The following is a 7072-nucleotide window of genomic DNA, read 5'->3' as shown; positions in this document are numbered from 1 at the left end:
AGCCACTGCAGGTCGGTGGGCTTCGGGTCGCCATGGGCAACGCATGACGTGTACAGCTGATCCTTGAGTGCCTTCTCTATGAGTGGAGAGACTACCTTCACCGATGGCGCTTCGTCCTGAGCAGCTACAGCGAACAAGAACACAAACACGCGATGTTAATGTCACGTTGATAGACGCGAAGTGGACGCCCCTCCCTCCCCCGCGTTGATTTCTGATTCGTTTCAAGATTCGCTTGAGGATAGTGAGTTAATCGAGAATTTTGCTATATTTTTTTTTATAATGTGGTGCTTGCCACGCAGCGCGGTGGGTAATTAGCTCGAAACGTGAACAAAAACACAGGCACGCACACACACACGCACGAACACACAGGCACACGGGCGCGCACGCACGTCAATTAATCTCAGATTAAAATTGCTTTCCAGAAGATTTTTACGAGGTTGAGTACGTGTGTCTCTTTACGGAAAACGAAATATATATATATATATATTGATCATTGTTTATCGCGATCAGTATCCGTTCTTGAGCATTTTTCAAGGCAGTCCATTATGGGACGTCAGTTCGTTGGATTGAGCGATGCATTTCGAAAGCAGTACACATTGTCTTGCATTAGACTATACACGAATACATTTGCTGCATCCTTTATCGAATACATTTGCTGCATCCCTTATCGAATACATTTGTTGCGTCCCCTATTGCGTGGCTGTTAGTGCATCAGAGACGGGGTCAACTGCAAATTCCCGAGTTTTTACAACGCGAATGAAAGCCTTTCATACGCAGTCCTCATGCTCACACAATCGGTTCGTGTAATTTTTGTAACGAGCACAAAAATCAACCGACTCTACTGTCAGAAGATTGTGTTTTTTTCCTGAATCACTGTCAATACTAGTGCTTTATCACTATAGGTGCCTATTCCTGTGAATTCATTTTTAATTTCTGTGAATTATCCTGTTTATACAGCATGTTTAGGACGATATCCTACTGATTTTACAAATACATTTAACCCACCTAACTGCAGATGACATTTCTGTAATAGGAAATTCCGTAACAATGTTCGCCGTGTGCCTATAGACGTCTATTGAACGATTTTCTATGGGTGTACATATCAAATGTCAAAGGCAACGTTCAAGAACGACTTAGCGATATAAGGCTGCTGCCCTAGATCGCATTTTCACCGAAAATTGATTGTTGCAAATGAAAGCCGATCCCAGCATACGTAACTATCGTGCCAGGCCGTCTTTTGTCGCGATATTGCCCACGCCTGGATGAATGCCAGCATATTGAAAGGCTTTCAGAAACCGACGACGCCGCTAATAAATTCTTAGCAATTGGCAGTTTTGTTTTTGTGCACAAAAACGCGTAAGAATGACTTCGATCATCACATGAAACACTCTCTCTCTCTCTCTCTCTCTCTGTCTCTGTCTCTGTCTCTGTCTCTGTCTCTGTCTCTGTCTCTGTCTCTGTCTCTGTCTCTGTCTCTGTCTCTGTCTCTGTCTCTCTCTGTCTCCTGTCTTGTCTCTGCTCTCTGTCTCTGTCTCGTGTCTCTGTCTCTGTCTTGTCTCCTGTCTCGTCTCTGTCTCTGTCTCTGTCTCTGCTCTGTCTTCTGTCTCTGTCTCTGTCTCTGCTCTCTTCCGTTCTCTTGCTCTCTGCCGTCGTTCTGCTCTGTCTCTGTCTCTGGTCTCTGTCTCTGTCTCTGTCTCTCTTTCTCTCTCTCTCTCTCTCTCTCTCTCTCTCTCTCTCTCTCTACTATATATATATATATATATATATATATATATATATATATATACATATATAGCCAACCTGGCACACAACATTAACGGCTAAGCAAAACGAAAGACGCAGAACCGTAAAATAGCAGCATCGTCGTCTGGGGGGCCTACTTACGACGCGAATGGCGATAAATAATATATTATGACGGGAGGAAATGCTGAATTCGAAACACGATAAGAAACTATTGCGTCATTAATCACACAGTTTACATGTAATAAAATTGACGATATATCAACGTAGGATTACTGATCCTGGTGGCATTATAATGACGACAGGGGTCACCTCACAAATAGATCCTCGTACTGTTGTTGCAATCAAATCATTGCAACAATTGCAACAAATTGCAACAAATCATCAACGCTCTTATTTAAAAAAAATGTTTATCATATAATATCATTTTAAATAATAATTGAGCAACACTTAGCACTCGATCACCACCCCAGGAGAAAGAGTCACAATCATATCTCTGTAGTTCTTTCCACAGCAACGCTTTTAATGCTTTTAACGCTTTTAACACTTTTAATTGCTCTGTTTTTTGTTTGTTTAGATGTCAATTAGTCCCAGCATATTTGCAGCGTAAAGCTATCGTGTAATTTTCACTTTAAGTCCCATCTGTCGAATTGCTTTTACCGGGGTTGCCAAAACTCTTTGCATTTTTATGTTAAACATATTACGCATTATCACAAAAAATATAATTTCGTTACACCTGCTTCGCGATTAGCAAGACAAGCAGTGTTGACAAAATGCTACAGGCACTTTGCACTTCACCGAAAATCGATTGCGAAAATGACAGAAAATATGATACCTCTTCGTCCGTATCAGAACACTGCAAAATGTTTTCTTTTTCGCTAACGAGGTTAGGCAAAGTTCGGTGCCGCATTACACTCTATATATGCGCCTTCTATTTCGCGTGAAATTTGTCAAAGTGCCGCCCCGGGGGCTGACTCGATCCCGTACAGACATCACACAGCATCGTAAATTGCCGCGTGGACCTGCCGCTGTGATGAGAAATGGCCAAACGAATACCCGACCATCGTCGGCAGCATTGTTCCTACGTCGTCGTCGCCATGGCAACTCGATAAAGGCAGCGGGATGCGCTTTATACGGCCGCGCGGAGTCGTGCATGTTGCCATGGCGGGCGCGTGTGTAGTTGTCAATATTTGAAAACCAAGTGACAGCGGGGTAGGGCAAGCACGACCTTAGATTAACTATCTCCTTTGATGCAGTATCCCGATAGATGATATACGGACGATGGCGGCCGACTAGGTTGCATCCTGCTGCGTGTATTAACTATAGACGCACGCTGTTCATTACAGATGCTGTGAAAAACCGATGATGTAACGATTGTTTTTTAACGATGCGATGCGAACGATGCGTTTAATTATGGTAATCATCGCAAAATATTCATTAAACACATATCCCGTATATCGTGTGTGTAGGCTATCGCTGTATCTGGAGCAGCGAATGCCCGTGATGTGTTTAGCATTTCAATGCTGCATTCGTGGTCATTACCCGCTGATTCACCAAGCGTGCTGCAGCTCTCTTAATAATAGCCAGAATGATTCATTATAATTTGCTCATTAATTTGCTCATGAAGCTTTAAAGTAGGCCAAGCTAGACATGAAAATGTCAGACGTTGATATAGCATGTGCGCGCGAACGCACGAAATGAGACGTATAAATAAGGTAATATACACGTGTATGCAAAGGTTTGAATGAATACATCGGTTTTTAACCATTTGAACTTGTTTTCAGCAAATACACGATATCTTTTCATTATAGTAAAAACGCAAATCCATGGTATAACAACAGGTAAACATGCACATCACATGCAAGACGGCGGAGAGCGAAAATGTTGTTGGCCTCTTTTAACATTTCTTTAAGAAAATCATAACAGTATTGAGCAAGTCGTGCTACGACAGCAGCGGACAACCTTAGACGATCTCCACATGGCTGAGTCACTGTAAGTTTCTTATAATAGTGTTTTTTCATGATGAAACAGCCTCTCTATGATCAGATTTTCACGGATATTCGCTGCGCTACGATCACGAGACAATCCGCATCTTCTTCTCTCCTCCCATCATTCGATTCAAGGTCGTTCCACCATCACCATCACGCGACCACTCATTTCTCCTTCTTCCGTGTCATCATCACCAGCCCCGACCCTCGTTATGATCAGGGAACCATTCATCTCTGCTTCCCAGTCTGTCTCATCATCTCCTCCTGTAATTACTCCTGCTGTGAAGCCATCCATATCTGCCTCCCGCATCCCAGCAGCCTGCTATCATTGCTCTACATGCGCGGGTTTTTCCAATGTTTGCGCGTCAACTGTCGATATACTGTATCTGCTGCTGTTCGCACCTCATTATTTTCTCGCTAAAATCGATTGGAAATTAGTGGCTGAGGATCGTCCCCCATTGCTGTCGGGAGTACAGTAGAGTATGGGGGCGATGCGACTAGAACGGGTAACTATAACTGCATGTTATATTATATATTATATGTTATCTGTTATATGTTATATGTGCTCTACACGTGCAATTCGCGGACAGACACACAGACGAACTAAGGGGAAGTGATTGTGCGGTTTAATTGCATACGCCCCCCCCCACACTAAATCACGAGCAAAATTACGCAAGGTGAATTGTTCGTCTCTCGTACTCGGACTGATGAAGACATTCGATTCGTTCCTGTATTCATTGTGCAGTTGACGCTCGACAGACATAAATGTCTATACTGCTACTGCTGGTATTATTTACAGAATAACTCGCTTAAACAATGATTTCAATGACTTCTTTCGTGATTGACGATATATCAACGTAGGATTACTGATCCTGGTGGCAAAACAGAAAACGAAAGAAGGAAAAGTTTCTAGAGAGACTATGAGCAGATATACATGGGCGCACAAAGCCTGGCTGTTTTCATCCGTTTGACATTGCCGTGAACAGCTACACTTGCTGTAGATTTTGCTCAGCATATACGACGGTGGCACCCTCGCGCGGCGTCTCTAACAGTTACATCACATCCTACAGTAATTATAGTTGTAATCCGTCGGGATGCCGTGGAGCATCACTGCCATGGCGACGAGAAGCCAGTCAGCTTCCGCATCAATCCGCTTTGCAGCGTCTCTGCGTCACCTGCTAGAACATTGCCGTACACCGCTGCATGCATGACGACCGCGGATCCGGCAGTAGCAGTAGTAGCAGCAGCAACAGCAGCAATATAGTAGTATAGTAGAAGCAGCAGCAGCAGCAGCAGCAGTAGTAGCAGCAGCAGCAGCAGCAGCAGCACCACCACCACCACCACCCCCACCACCAGCAGCAGCAGCAACAGCAAAAGCAGCGGCGGCTGAGTCACCGATACGGCAAATCGAGTCATCATACGATAATGACATTTCTCGGGCAGACATGATGACGGAACAGCGGTTAAAGACCACGCAGCGAGCCCGCATTTTTCTTCCCCGGAGAAAAGACACATACATGCTGTATAAATCCATTTATACGCCGCGCTGCAGCCAAATAGAGTCAGTGTAAAGCTGACCCCGTTGTAAGAGTATATCAGGAGTGTATAATATAGAGATTTATTATAAATCCTCAATTAATACACGCCGAATTATATCATAACTAGGTCTAGATATACAGCAGCACCATATACTATTTTTTCTTGTACGTTCGTTGTAGAAGGTGTTTCGACATCTGCTTGGGGAACGGTTGGTTCTCTCGGTTGAGTGCGCTTTCTCTACATCAGGTATAGTATAGTATAGTATAGTATAGATATATTCCCGTGAGAGCTCTTGGCTTTTGCGCTTACCATCTTAAATTAGATAAGTGCACTTTACGCTTTACTCTTCCCTGGCGCACATGCGATAGTACGCATAAATATTAATAGTAATGCGTCTTTACGCGTACACCACATGCACATAGAAACCCAAGTTTCTGCGGATCACCACCGTTGGTTTTTTTCTATTTATTAGTAGAATGCTGCCCTCCCCCGCGAATAGAGAAACGCCAACGTTTGACCCACCCTCACGGCAATGCCCTGCCACGCCCCTGCCATGGTCACACGCCCACCTTCACAGCAACGCCCTGCCCCGCCCCTGCCATGGTCACACTCCCACCCACCTTCTCGGATATGCCCTGCCACGCCTCTGTCATCTTCACGCTCCCAACCTCACAGCAATGCCCTGCCACGCCCTGCCATGGTCACACTCCCACCCTCACAGCAATGCCCAGCCACGCCCTACCACGGTCACATTTTCACCCACCCACACGAGAAATCCCGACTTACGGATGCGCGCGCATCCACGCTGTAAGCGGCAGCAGCTTTTGCGGAGGGCTTCTCGGTAGTTCGCCTGACTGCCTGGAGGCTGAGGACCGTAATCAGGAGGCTGCCAGGCACACGACGTCGCTATAGTTCTATAGATTTACTTCTGCCATCGCCATGTTTCGTAACATTGGCGCACGTAACAGTGTTTAGTGTGGGGGGGGGGGGGTACACGCAGGAATTCACAAACGCTGTGTGCTTCGTCAAATAATTCGTTTAATAAACCTAGTTCGCCACCCTTGAAATATATCCTGGACGGATTACTACAAACATGTGATTTTTTACGGGTGGCCAACTGAGAGATGACAATCATTACAATTTCCTGCAATATCATATGTCATATGAGATATGATTATGTATGTGAATTATGGACACATCGTGATCTGTATGAAACAACCTCTCGCATTCCTCGACAAAATATTAGAAAATATCGAAAATTAAGTCAGACCGCCATCGCATATATTTCCTTCCCACCCCGTGACGGAACCGCGCGCAAAGTTGCAAGTTACCACAAAAATTCTAAAAACCAGCTCTTTCTACCATATACATACCAGGCACGGAGGCAGAATGAATCATTCACGTACATGGCGCTTAAAAGATAAATCTTGCATCGCCCCGGCACGCGGAGGCAGCGCCACCTCTGGGACCCTGAATCCGATTATACTTCAGCAAGTCTGGACAGGCGGCACCAATAGATAATCAATCGCATCCACATCCAGGCGCAGTTTCAGGAAACGCGTGAACAGTGAGCGGTTTATATATGCAAAAATCCTGGTGGAAACGAAAAGTTTGCTCTTGCCTCTACGCTGAAACTGAAAAGCAGTCGCTCCCGCCCCCTCTCTCCGTCCCGCGAATACTTTTGGTGCTGGGAGGAAGCCGTGTCTATGAACTGACACCGTATCCATATGATTGCAAGAAGCTAGAAAGCGCAGCGAACTGTCGTGTGTTCATACGTATGTGTGTGTGTGTGTGTGTGTGTGTGT

This window comes from Priapulus caudatus, unplaced genomic scaffold (assembly GCF_000485595.1).
Source record: "Priapulus caudatus unplaced genomic scaffold, Priapulus_caudatus-5.0.1 Scaffold295, whole genome shotgun sequence".
Lineage (NCBI taxonomy): Eukaryota > Metazoa > Priapulida > Priapulimorpha > Priapulimorphida > Priapulidae > Priapulus > Priapulus caudatus.
Note: the sequence above shows the minus strand (reverse complement) of the source record.